Source organism: Acipenser ruthenus, chromosome 10 (assembly GCF_902713425.1).
Source record: "Acipenser ruthenus chromosome 10, fAciRut3.2 maternal haplotype, whole genome shotgun sequence".
NCBI lineage: Eukaryota > Metazoa > Chordata > Actinopteri > Acipenseriformes > Acipenseridae > Acipenser > Acipenser ruthenus.
This window is the reverse complement of record NC_081198.1, coordinates 22,302,454-22,316,240: the sequence shown is the minus strand read 5'-3', so window position 1 is coordinate 22,316,240 and position 13,787 is coordinate 22,302,454. Positions and strand designations below refer to the sequence as shown.

General features: G+C 49.7%; 1 non-coding gene and 2 pseudogenes across 1 annotated transcript; all 3 read left to right on the top strand.

The window, feature by feature from the left end:
- The first annotated feature begins 5,842 nt into the window (after positions 1-5,842).
- On the top strand, positions 5,843-5,975 carry LOC131738845 (U2 spliceosomal RNA; annotated as a pseudogene).
- A 581-nt stretch (positions 5,976-6,556) lies between these two features.
- Positions 6,557-6,747, top strand: LOC131738929 (U2 spliceosomal RNA). The gene has a single exon (XR_009330097.1). It is a non-coding gene; the product is annotated as a U2 spliceosomal RNA (small nuclear RNA).
- Positions 6,748-7,342: 595 nt separating this feature from the next.
- On the top strand, positions 7,343-7,440 carry LOC131738591 (U2 spliceosomal RNA; annotated as a pseudogene).
- Positions 7,441-13,787: the final 6,347 nt, after the last annotated feature.

Genomic DNA, 13,787 nt, shown 5'->3' with positions numbered 1-13,787 from the left:
CACGATGTATTGCCAGTTCGAGCGGTGATGCATGCATGTAATCTGGGGAGGTCACCCAGATGCCCGAGAGAGAAGTGTGGAGAGGAAGAAACGGTCGGTCACGTTCTCTGGGGATGTCTGGAGGCGAGGAAGGTGTGGAGTGAGGCAGGCTCCGTCCTGGATTTGTTCCGGGGACAGCTGCCCATACATAGGCAGCGTGTGCTGTATGGGAGCCCGAAGAAAGACCAAGAGAAACTGAGCAAAGTGCAGTGGGGCATGCTGTGGGTCCTAATACGCTGTCTGTGTGATGCAATTTGGAAGGCAAGGAACTGTTTTGTGGTGAAGGGCGTGAGCCTGCCTGCCCAGGCTGTTCTTGAAATGGGACTAAGTCAGATGGAGAGCTATGTCCTAAAGGACGCTTTGCGACTTGGCCGACAAGAGGCGAAGAGAAGATGGAGGCTTGAGGAATGGAGACGTGGAGATCTGTGGGCTACTGGCGTGGGATGAGATCTTGCTGCTTGTTTATTAGAAGTAGGATAGGCATATTGTTAGGGGCACATGTTATCCTGTAGAAAGGTTTCAAAAATGGAATTGTATGCGTGATTATGTTTTGTATTTGTTGCATATATGGGAGAGATGTAATGTGATATGTAATGTGTTTTTTTATAAGTGGATTGTAATGTGTTGGTTCTGTTCATGAGTTTGTTGTATATAAGTGGTTATAGTTATTTTTGTATTGTGATGTTTAAGTGTGTTTTGTGAGTTGTGTTTGTATGTGTATTTTTTTTCCATTAATAAAAAAAAAAAAAAAAAAAAAAAATCTGTTCTTATCAGTTTAATATCTGATACGTCCCCTATCAGGGGACCCAGCAGCGGCCCCCCCCTGAGTAGGGCCCTCTCAGCGCCAGCACTCCCCCTCGGCTCTCGTTATGACGCCATAAGGATTGAGTCCGTGGGGGAGGAAAGCGAAAGCGACAGTGAAAGTGAGAGTGAGAAGGAGGGGAAGGGAGTGAAGAACCAGCAGAGGGTGGGGAAAAGAAAGGGTAGAGACGAGGGGGGGAAAAGAAAGAAGATCAGGATCAAAGACAGCAAGTTGCAGGTGGCCCCCATAGATCCAAAACCAGCTAATGTCCACACAAAGTCCCCAGTCTTGCCCTCGCAGGCAGAGACGGAGGCGAGTGGGACGGCTACACTGCCGCCTAGTGGGCAGGTAGCAGCCAGCCAGGGCATCCCCAGCCAGCCTTCCCAGTCGTTGGCACAAACCCTAGCACACCTCGCAGAAGAGGTGTTCACTAATGCACCGAGGGAGAGGTCGGGGTCAACACCTTCCCTGACCAGCAGTACCTCGGTAGCAATGACCCTCTTCAAGCGAAGGGCCTCCCTTCAAAGCACCCCCTCCCTTGTATGGGCAAAACCAGGGGCCCCCTAGAGGTCCTCCTAGATACAGCACTGGAGGACATGGGAATACCCCTGGACGCGGTAAGCCAGAAGTCTGCTAACAGCTCCAACTCAACAGACGGTAACAGCCAAAGAATGCTGTCTGTCATAACCCCCCCCAGGACAAAGCTGACCCACACGTTCCGAGGGGCCCTGAGCAAGTTCCACCAGACTTACCTTGTGGGGAGTTGAATAGCCCCAACAACTCCACGTACTGTGCATATAAAGACGGTGCCTTCTTGGACGAGGCAGCAGTGAGTACCTTCTCAGGGGTGATGGGAGTTGCAAATAAGCCCAAGCCCCCTCGAAGCAAGCGTAGAGCTAAGAGTAGGAAGAGTGTCCCGACCTCCCAATCATAGTCGCTATGGGGTGGACGCAGCGACTCCTTTTCTTGTTAGCTACCCTGATGGCCCTGATATGTGTGTCTGTTAATGTCAGGAGCATCAGGGAGACACAAAAAAGATTTGATGTACTAAACTATCTAGCTAACTTGAAAGCAGATCTCATCTTTCTGCAGGAGTGTGGTATTTCGTCGAGCCCTGATTATAGGGACCTGAAGGAGAGTTGGACCCTGGGGGACTCCTTCTGGTCGGGCTCCAACATAGCCAGAGCTGACGGAGTAGGTATCCTGTTTAAAAACCCATTTATTACCTCCCGCAGCAGCAGGGAGGTAGAACCTGGTAGAATTCTGAGCGTGGATGTGACATACAACAACACTCCCCTCAGACTGGTCAATGTCTACGCACCCACTAACCAAAACGAAAGAGTTCAATTTTTTCCACAGCTGCGTCCACTCCTGCTGGGGAACGTACCCGTCATCGTGTCAGGTGACTTCAATTGTGCTCTGAGGGACGTAGACCGGAGCAGGCCACGCAACGACCGCTCTAGTAGAGTTTTGTCCTCCGTAATATCTGATTTCTCCCTGTGTGATGCAGGTAAGGACCTGGTGCCTCCCTTTACCTGGGTGAGCTCATCTGGGACCTCCTTCTCCCGTATAGATCTCGTCCTGCATACCAGCTCCCTTACGAAGACGGCAGTAGACACCCAGGCCGTCTTCTTCTCTGACCATAGGCTCCTGCAGGTAACATTGCAGGTCCCTCAGACCTCCCAGATGGGGTCAGGGGTTTGGAAATTAAACACCTCCTTACTCGATGACCCCTCCATAGCTGCAGCCTATAAGAGCAGGCTTGTTGAGTGGACCACTTTGCGTGACCTATTCAACTCCCCTATAGAGTGGTGGGAGATGGTCAAAATCAGAACTAAGGGTTATTTCATAGCAGCAGGCAAGAGGAAAGCAAAAGAAAGGAGGGCCAAATATAAACACCTGAATGCTGCCCTCCAGCGTCTGAGCCTGCTTCAGCTTCGGGGGTTCCCTGTAAGCGACGAGATAGCCCAGACCAAGCTAGATCTTTCAGTGCTTTGTAGGGAGGAACAACGAAAGGTCATGCACAATGCAAAAGTGCAAAAAATGGAGGAAGACGAAAAGTGTACTCGCTTCTTCTTCCAGAAAACGAGGGAGAAGCGGCACTTGATGTCCTCCATGCTCGACAGCAGGGGGAGGATAGTAGAGGATAGTGAGGGAGTGAAAAAAGTGGTAGAGAACTTCTATAGGGACCTGTATAACATCAAAGCTACAGATGACACCCTGATAGAGTGGTTCCTGAGCCAGTTGGAGCCTGACTCAGTGCGGGACGACGAGGAGGAGGAGAAGGACCCAGAACTCACGCTGGAGGAGCTCACCCAGGCGGTTAAGACCATGAACACCGGTAAGACGCCAGGTCCAGATGGCATCCCGGGTGAGTATTACCATCTTTTTTGGGACACGCTAAAAGTCCATTTAGCGGAGGTCTACAGAGCGGTCTACAGGGAGAAGCGGTTGGGCCCTTCTATGCGGGAGAGTGTAATTACTCTCCTTCATAAGAAAGGGGAAGTTAAAGATCTACGGAATTGGCGCCCAATCAGCCTCCTTTGCGTGGATTACAAGATACTAGCCAAAGCTCTGATGCTCCGGCTACAAGTACACCTCCCTTTGGTCATTGGCCCCGACCAGGCTTGTGGCGTCCCAGGGAGGTCCATCACGGATATTTTAATGTTAACAAGGGACATTCTGGCTTATTCTAGAGAACGGAACCATCCCCTCTGCCTGTTCAACCTTGACCAGGAGAAGGCGTTCGATAGGGTAAGCCATGAATATATGTACAAAGTGATGGACCAGATGAAATTCGCTCCTGGACTTAGGGAGTGGGTTAAAACCATATATACAAACATTAGTACCCGAGTCTTGGTGAACAGGCACCTGACTGGTAAAATATCTATCCAGTCAGGGGTCAGACAGGGTTGCCCACTATCCCCACTGCTATATGTCGTGTGCATTGAACCCCTCCTGCAGGCAATTCGTAGGGATACCAATATAACTGGTTTCCAGCTGCCTGGATCCAACGGGGTCCAGGTCAAAACAACAGCATATATGGACGATGTGTCACTCATTTGCACCAACACATCGTCGGTACCTCGGATTAGTAATATCCTTGAGAAGTACTGCACGGCGACCGGGGCAGTGATTAATAAGTCCAAGAGCGAAGTCTACGTGTCTAAAAATTGGCAGGTAGATAGGGAACTGTCGGACATGTACCCTGTCAAAAAGGACAAAATCAAGATTCTGGGCCTCATTTTCGAGAACAATAGCTCGGGGGCCCAGAGCTGGACGGCGGCCATTAACCAGGTCCGTAAAAAGATTGGCGGATGGAGCACAAGATCCTTAACAATGACGGGTAGAGTATTAATAACCAAGTCTATACTGTTCCCCATCCTCTCTTATGTAGGAAAAATCTTTCCCCCAGACAGGACCACCAAAAAAGTGGTGGACCGCATTATCCACCGCTTTATCTGGGGCAGCAAGATGGAGAGGGTAAAGCGAGCCACCCTGAGTAAAGCCGACAAGAAGGGAGGTAAGGGGGTCCCGGACGTTGTGCAGCTCACCCGAGTGCAGGGGCTCACGCAAACTATCAAGAACATCCAGGCCCTGGACAGGAAGGTATGTTACATGAATCGTTTCTATTTTGCCACCTGTCTCAGGGCCTTGGGCCTCTGCACTATTGATAACACCGTGCCGTACTCCTGGGACCCCCCATTGTATTATAGAACCTTAAGGGACACTATATATAAATTGGGCTTAGATAAAGCAAAATTGGCCTCCTGGGAATACAAGGCTGTAACTAAATATCTTGCCGGTTCCCAGGAAATTGAAAAAGTAGCTACTTTCTCCCTCACCCAAAGCCAAAAAATCTGGGAGAATGTGTCTCACAGCTGCCTCAGTAATGTCCAGAAGGATATAGCATGGAACACCGTCCACAGTGCACTCCCCACTCGAGCGTTCATGTTCAGGAGGGGACTAGCCCAAGTAGAAACATGCCCCTATGCAAAGTGCCGCAAGAGAGAAACACCAGCCCATATCTTCTGGGAGTGTGATGTGGCTGGCAGTGTCTGGCTCTCTGTCTCTGTCTTCCTAAACAGGTTTGCTGACACGGCCAAGATGACCGCTGAGACTGTGCTCTATGGGCCTGCGGGAGGAATCACTACCAGCACAGCTAAGTGCGTTTGGCGTGTCATCAATGTTGTCAAGCAGATCCTGTGGGAAGGCCGTAACGTCTGTGTCTATCACAAGCAGGAGCTAGACACTATCACCACGACCAGAAGGGCACAAACTCTTATCAAGGACTTTGTAATTCTGGACATCCGGACCCTCGGGAAGAACAAGGCCTGCGCGGAGTGGAGGATCGCCGGACTTCAGGACGTGAAGATGGAATAAAGGAAAAAACTGGAACCGCTAGCTCCTAGGAGCGGGACTACGGGGCAACGCTAAGCCTTTTATTTATTTTGTCATGCCAGCATTCCGCCCTTTTTAGCTGGCATGACCGTTTTTCAACGGTGCCCTGGTTTTATGTAGTCTTTTTGTTTCAGTTTTATGGACCTTTGATTTAATTTAAATGTTTTATTTGATTTTGTTTTGTTTTGTTTTATGTATCTTTAAGATTTTTTATGTAAACTATTAAAAGTTACATTTTAAGTGTTTTAAAATTTTAGAATTTTAACTCACTGTTTATACACTGTCCCTTTTCCCCTGTCCCTGTTTTAAATCTAGGTTTATGTTCACTTTTTTAGAGAGCACTCCCCGGCCCTCACAAGCACTGGTTTTTTATAGATGGTTCTTTTTTTCCAGTCACTTTTAAAACAGCACAGGTTTTTTTCATGTTGATTTTAATCTGTGTCTGTTTTAACCATGTACAAAGCACAATTGTCTTGGTGTTTTTAAATGTATTTTAAATGCTTTTAAAACAAAATGTATGTCTGTATGCATGAATGTCATCTTTAAAAGAAATGTAAAATGAATGAAAAAACGAATGGGTGTAAATGTAAAAAATGTAAAATCTCAATAAAAGAGTATCAGGGGACCATATATTAAATTGATTTTTGGAATCGGGAGATGGAACAGGGGCTTGCTCCGTCCACTCCACGCATCGGCCCGGTATTGCAGTACCTCCGGGAACGGTGCACACCTTTCTCTAACGTTGGCCAAAGTCAGATCTGGATCTCTCCTGTGAGCATTTTGTCTACCCCTGCTGGAGGGAGAGTGCCAGTGTTGATGCAAGTTTTCCCGCCGTTTTACTTTTTTTTTTTTCTTTCTCTCTTTCTTTCTCTCTTTCTCTCTTTCTTTCTCTCTTTCTTTCTTGCTGTCTTTCTTTCTTTTATTCACATGTGGTGATGATGTAGACAGCAGCAGGTTGTTTCCTGGGAGCATGCAGCTAACCAGACAAGTGTGGTGGAACATGTCCCTATGCCAGGACCTTCTTAGCAAGCCAGCCAGCCAGCGAGGCACAGTTGTAGTTACCCAAGGCACCTTGCACAGCATAGCAGCTTGGCATGACTGTTTGTAAGACGCACTCCGCCAGTTTATGTTTTGTTTTTGGTGTTATGTGTGTGTTTTGCTTTGTTTTGTTTTCTCCTGCTTAAATTGCACATTTCCCCTCTGGAAGCAGCAGCCCGTTCTTTGGGGGTCTGCTTGTGCTTGGAATTTTGCACCCACCTTTGAATCCCCCTGTGCCGTCCGGGCTGGGGGGCCCCGGGCAAGGGCCAAGTCGCCATCGCTTCTCGGCCTTTTGGCTAAGATCAAGTGTAGTATCTGTTCTTATCAGTTTAATATCTGATATGTCCCCTATCAGGGGACCATATATTAAATTGATTTTTGGAATCGGGAGATGGAACAGGGGCTTGCTCCGTCCACTCCACGCATCGGCCCGGTATTGCAGTACCTCCGGGAACGGTGCACACCTTTCTCTAACGTTGGTCAAAGTCAGATCTGGATCTCTCCTGTGAGCATTTTGTCTACCCCTGCTGGAGGGAGAGTGCCAGTGTTGATGCAAGTTTTCCCGCCGTTTTACTTCTTTTTTTTTTCTTACTCTCTTTCTTTCTTTCTCTCTTTCTTTCTCTCTTTCTCTCTTTCTTTCTCTCTTTCTTGCTGTCTTTCTTTCTTTTATTCACATGTGGTGATGATGTAGACAGCAGCAGGTTGTTTCCTGGGAGCATGCAGCTAACCAGACAAGTGTGGTGGAACATGTCCCTATGCCAGGACCTTCTTAGCAAGCCAGCCAGCCAGCGAGGCACAGTTGTAGTTACCCAAGGCACCTTGCACAGCATAGCAGCTTGGCATGACTATTTGTAAGACGCACTCCGCCAGTTTATGTTTTGTTTTTGGTGTTATGTGTGTGTTTTTGCTTTGTTTTGTTTTCTCCTGCTTAAATTGCACATTTCCCCTCTGGAAGCAGCAGCCCGTTTTTTGGGGGTCTGCTTTTGCTTGGAATTTTGCACCCACCTTTGAATCCCCCTGTGCCGTCCGGGCTGGGGGGCCCCGGGCAAGGGCCAAGTCGCCATCGCTTCTCGGCCTTTTGGCTAAGATCAAGTGTAGTATCTGTTCTTATCAGTTTAATATCTGACACTCTGGCTTCTCTTCAGTTCGAATAAATCTTTCTAAGACTAAGGCTTAGAGGGTAGTGGCATTGCCCGCTCCCTCCGAGGGTCTGTGAGAGGTTTGTTCGGGTGAGGAGGAACAGAATTTTTTTTTATTTTTGACTGGCTTTCTTCAGCTCGGCAACTTTTTGGAAGACTAATGCTCAGTCTGGTTTTGGCTTGCCCAATCCAGGCCGAGGGTCTTTCAAGATTTTGTTGACTGTTGAGAGCAGTTTTTTCTTTTTCAGGCGGTTCCAGTTTTTTTCTTTTTCAGGCGGTTCCGGCTTTTCCAGACGTTCCTGGAGTTAGAGAGAAGGAGGACCTACCATCCAGACGACCTTTGAGGACCCTTTGATGACCTAGACGACCTCATCCCCAGCCTTTGATTGTAATCGAGATCCAGACCGAGAGAGCAGCAGGCGCCCAGCAGAGGGCGCCATCTGGGAGGAGCAGAGGGCGGCCCCGGACCCCGAGGAGGCGTCACAGCCACGATTCTTCCTACGTGGTCTCGGTGCCAAGCAGCGCCCCCTACTCCGCCAGGGAAGGACACCGTTCACCTGGGGAGGGGGTCCCTCTTGCGAGGCGACCATCTCCTCAGGGACTAAAGTAATAGTTCCTTCAACTGCCCAGATTTGCTGCTTACGTTGTCTCTTTTTCGTAGAGAGAGACAACCCGGACGTCCAGAGGCTTCTCCCACCCCAATCGGAGGAGCCAGCTGAAGGATGGCGTTCCGGCCAACCCAGGAGACCAGGAGGCACAATGCGGTGCGCTTCACAAGGACCCAGCAAGAGGAAACGGAACCAGGACTGACGAGACTGGAGTTCAGCCGGACCATTCTTCAGAGGGGTATGGGTTTTTCCCCTTCTGACTTGAATTGTTTGGTGAAATTGCCAGGGCTTAAGGAAGTGTTTGAGGTCAGTTTTAGGAACCCCCAAAAGTTACAAGAAATGTGGTCCTTTTGGGGGGAGAATAAATATCTCGCTCCATACAAAGAATTTTGTGTGGATGCACTGACAGACAGAGAAATGAAAGTTGTTACTGTCCAATTTTTCAATGAGGCTGTTAGCGACTATGATATTACAACATGGCTTAACCGCTATGGGAGGGTGTCATCAGAAGGGAGGAAAATTACAGACGAAGATGGGGTTTGGACAGGAGCCAGAAAGTGGCTGGTACGCCTTAATGTTGATCCATCGGGCATTGGAGGCGTCCGCCACATTCCAAACTCCATAGTGTTAGGGCCCAACAGAGGGCTGGTATTCTATAATGGGATGCCAAAACTCTGCAGGAAATGTGGGGAATTAGGACACCTGGCGGCCGCGTGTACTGTAGTCAAGTGCAGGAACTGCGGCGCCCCCCACGAGACCAGCCACTGCAGAGAAGAGAGGCAGTGCAATTTGTGTGGAAAGAAGGGGCACCTGTTTAAGGACTGCCCCTCTTCCTATGCCAACATGGCCAGAGCCAGCAAGGCAAATACGAACAAGCCTAGGCCTGAGCAGGAAGAGGGAGCAAGTAACAAAGATCAGTCCACATCACCACCAACAGTATCCAAGACCCAGACTCCAGCACCACCATCATCACCAGCACCCCCCTCACCCCCCCGCTTTACGAGTCCCGTTTTACGAGGACCCCTTCCCCCAGCCCAGAGAGAGAGTACAACAGCCACTCCACTAGCTCCTCCAGTAGCTCCTCTGATGCAGAACACGAGGCAGGGAGGGAGCCCGGATCCAGCAGCGGCCCCCCCCTGAGTAGGGCCCTCTCAGCGCCAGCACTCCCCCTCGGCTCTCGTTATGACGCCATAAGGATTGAGTCCGTGGGGGAGGAAAGCGAAAGCGACAGTGAAAGTGAGAGTGAGAAGGAGGGGAAGGGAGTGAAGAACCAGCAGAGGGTGGGGAAAAGAAAGGGTAGAGACGAGGGGGGGAAAAGAAAGAAGATCAGGATCAAAGACAGCAAGTTGCAGGTGGCCCCCATAGATCCAAAACCAGCTAATGTCCACACAAAGTCCCCAGTCTTGCCCTCGCAGGCAGAGACGGAGGCGAGTGGGACGGCTACACTGCCGCCTAGTGGGCAGGTAGCAGCCAGCCAGGGCATCCCCAGCCAGCCTTCCCAGTCGTTGGCACAAACCCTAGCACACCTCGCAGAAGAGGTGTTCACTAATGCACCGAGGGAGAGGTCGGGGTCAACACCTTCCCTGACCAGCAGTACCTCGGTAGCAATGACCCTCTTCAAGCGAAGGGCCTCCCTTCAAAGCATCCTTGACCCCCTCCCTTGTATGGGCAAAACCAGGGGCCCCCTAGAGGTCCTCCTAGATACAGCACTGGAGGACATGGGAATACCCCTGGACGCGGTAAGCCAGAAGTCTGCTAACAGCTCCAATTCAACAGACGGTAACAGCCAAAGAATGCTGTCTGTCATAACCCCCCCCAGGACAAAGCTGACCCACACGTTCCGAGGGGCCCTGAGCAAGTTCCACCAGACTTACCTTGTGGGGAGTTGAATAGCCCCAACAACTCCACGTACTGTGCATATAAAGACGGTGCCTTCTTGGACGAGGCAGCAGTGAGTACCTTCTCAGGGGTGATGGGAGTTGCAAATAAGCCCAAGCCCCCTCGAAGCAAGCGTAGAGCTAAGAGTAGGAAGAGTGTCCCGACCTCCCAATCATAGTCGCTATGGGGTGGACGCAGCGACTCCTTTTCTTGTTAGCTACCCTGATGGCCCTGATATGTGTGTCTGTTAATGTCAGGAGCATCAGGGAGACACAAAAAAGATTTGATGTACTAAACTATCTAGCTAACTTGAAAGCAGATCTCATCTTTCTGCAGGAGTGTGGTATTTCGTCGAGCCCTGATTATAGGAACCTGAAGGAGAGTTGGACCCTGGGGGACTCCTTCTGGTCGGGCTCCAACATAGCCAGAGCCGACGGAGTAGGTATCCTGTTTAAAAACCCATTTATTACCTCCCGCAGCAGCAGGGAGGTAGAACCTGGTAGAATTCTGAGCGTGGATGTGACATACAACAACACTCCCCTCAGACTGGTCAATGTCTACGCACCCACTAACCAAAACGAAAGAGTTCAATTTTTTCCACAGCTGCGTCCACTCCTGCTGGGGAACGTACCCGTCATCGTGTCAGGTGACTTCAATTGTGCTCTGAGGGACGTAGACCGGAGCAGGCCACGCAACGACCGCTCTAGTAGAGTTTTGTCCTCCGTAATATCTGATTTCTCCCTGTGTGATGCAGGTAAGGACCTGGTGCCTCCCTTTACCTGGGTGAGCTCATCTGGGACCTCCTTCTCCCGTATAGATCTCGTCCTGCATACCAGCTCCCTTACGAAGACGGCAGTAGACACCCAGGCTGTCTTCATCTCTGACCATAGGCTCCTGCAGGTAACATTGCAGGTCCCTCAGACCTCCCAGATGGGGTCAGGGGTCTGGAAATTAAACACCTCCTTACTCGATGACCCCTCCATAGCTGCAGCCTATAAGAGCAGGCTTGTTGAGTGGACCACTTTGCGTGACCTATTCAACTCCCCTATAGAGTGGTGGGAGATGGTCAAAATGAGAACTAAGGGTTATTTCATAGCAGCAGGCAAGAGGAAAGCAAAAGAAAGGAGGGCCAAATATAAATACCTGAATGCTGCCCTCCAGCGTCTGAGCCTGCTTCAGCTTCGGGGGTTCCCTGTAAGCGACGAGATAGCCCAGACCAAGCTAGATCTTTCAGTGCTTTGTAGGGAGGAACAACGAAAGGTCATGCACAATGCAAAAGTGCAAAAAATGGAGGAAGACGAAAAGTGTACTCGCTTCTTCTTCCAGAAAACGAGGGAGAAGCGGCACTTGATGTCCTCCATGCTCGACAGCAGGGGGAGGATAGTAGAGGATAGTGAGGGAGTGAAAAAAGTGGTAGAGAACTTCTATAGGGACCTGTATAACATCAAAGCTACAGATGACACCCTGATAGAGTGGTTCCTGAGCCAGTTGGAGCCTGACTCAGTGCGGGACGAGGAGGAGGAGGAGAAGGACCCAGAACTCACGCTGGAGGAGCTCACCCAGGCGGTTAAGACCATGAACACCGGTAAGACGCCAGGTCCAGATGGCATCCCGGGTGAGTATTACCATCTTTTTTGGGACACGCTAAAAGTCCATTTAGCGGAGGTCTACAGAGCGGTCTACAGCGAGAAGCGGTTGGGCCCTTCTATGCGGGAGAGTGTAATTACTCTCCTTCATAAGAAAGGGGAAGTTAAAGATCTACGGAATTGGCGCCCAATCAGCCTCCTTTGCGTGGATTACAAGATACTAGCCAAAGCTCTGATGCTCCGGCTACAAGTACACCTCCCTTTGGTCATTGGCCCCGACCAGGCTTGTGGCGTCCCAGGGAGGTCCATCACGGATATTTTAATGTTAACAAGGGACATTCTGGCTTATTCTAGAGAACGGAACCATCCCCTCTGCCTGTTCAACCTTGACCAGGAGAAGGCGTTCGATAGGGTAAGCCATGAATATATGTACAAAGTGATGGACCAGATGAAATTCGCTCCTGGACTTAGGGAGTGGGTTAAAACCATCTATACAAACATTAGTACCCGAGTCTTGGTGAACAGGCACCTGACTGGTAAAATATCTATCCAGTCAGGGGTCAGACAGGGTTGCCCACTATCCCCACTGCTATATGTCGTGTGCATTGAACCCCTCCTGCAGGCAATTCGTAGGGATACCAATATAACTGGTTTCCAGCTGCCTGGATCCAACGGGGTCCAGGTCAAAACAACAGCATATATGGACGATGTGTCACTCATTTGCACCAACACATCGTCGGTACCTCGGATTAGTAATATCCTTGAGAAGTACTGCACGGCGACCGGGGCAGTGATTAATAAGTCCAAGAGCGAAGTCTACGTGTCTAAAAATTGGCAGGTAGATAGGGAACTGTCGGACATGTACCCTGTCAAAAAGGACAAAATCAAGATTCTGGGCCTCATTTTCGAGAACAATAGCTCGGGGGCCCAGAGCTGGACGGCGGCCATTAACCAGGTCCGTAAAAAGATTGGCGGATGGAGCACAAGATCCTTAACAATGACGGGTAGAGTATTAATAACCAAGTCTATACTGTTCCCCATCCTCTCTTATGTAGGAAAAATCTTTCCCCCAGACAGGACCACCAAAAAAGTGGTGGACCGCATTATCCACCGCTTTATCTGGGGCAGCAAGATGGAGAGGGTAAAGCGAGCCACTCTGAGTAAAGCCGACAAGAAGGGAGGTAAGGGGGTCCCGGACGTTGTGCAGCTCACCCGAGTGCAGGGGCTCACGCAAACTATCAAGAACATCCAGGCCCTGGACAGGAAGGTATGTTACATGAATCGTTTCTATTTTGCCACCTGTCTCAGGGCCTTGGGCCTCTGCACTATTGATAACACCGTGCCGTACTCCTGGGACCCCCCATTGTATTATAGAACCTTAAGGGACACTATATATAAATTGGGCTTAGATAAAGCAAAATTGGCCTCCTGGGAATACAAGGCTGTAACTAAATATCTTGCCGGTTCCCAGGAAATTGAAAAAGTAGCTACTTTCTCCCTCACCCAAAGCCAAAAAATCTGGGAGAATGTGTCTCACAGCTGCCTCAGTAATGTCCAGAAGGATATAGCATGGAACACCGTCCACAGTGCACTCCCCACTCGAGCGTTCATGTTCAGGAGGGGACTAGCCCAAGTAGAAACATGCCCCTATGCAAAGTGCCGCAAGAGAGAAACACCAGCCCATATCTTCTGGGAGTGTGATGTGGCTGGCAGTGTCTGGCTCTCTGTCTCTGTCTTCCTAAACAGGTTTGCTGACACGGCCAAGATGACCGCTGAGACTGTGCTCTATGGGCCTGCGGGAGGAATCACTACCAGCACAGCTAAGTGCGTTTGGCGTGTCATCAATGTTGTCAAGCAGATCCTGTGGGAAGGCCGTAACGTCTGTGTCTATCACAAGCAGGAGCTAGACACTATCACCACGACCAGAAGGGCACAAACTCTTATCAAGGACTTTGTAATTCTGGACATGCGGACCCTCGGGAAGGACAAGGCCTGCGCGGAGTGGAGGATCGCCGGACTTCAGGACGTGAAGATGGAATAAAGGAAAAAACTGGAACCGCTAGCTCCTAGGAGCGGGACTACGGGGCAACGCTAAGCCTTTTATTTATTTTGTCATGCCAGCATTCCGCCCTTTTTAGCTGGCATGACCGTTTTTCAACGGTGCCCTGGTTTTATGTAGTCTTTTGTTTCAGTTTTATGGACTTTTATTTGATTTACGTTGAATGTTTTATTTGATTTTGTTTTGTTTTGTTTTATGTATCTTTAAGATTTTTAATGTAAACTATTAAAAGTTACA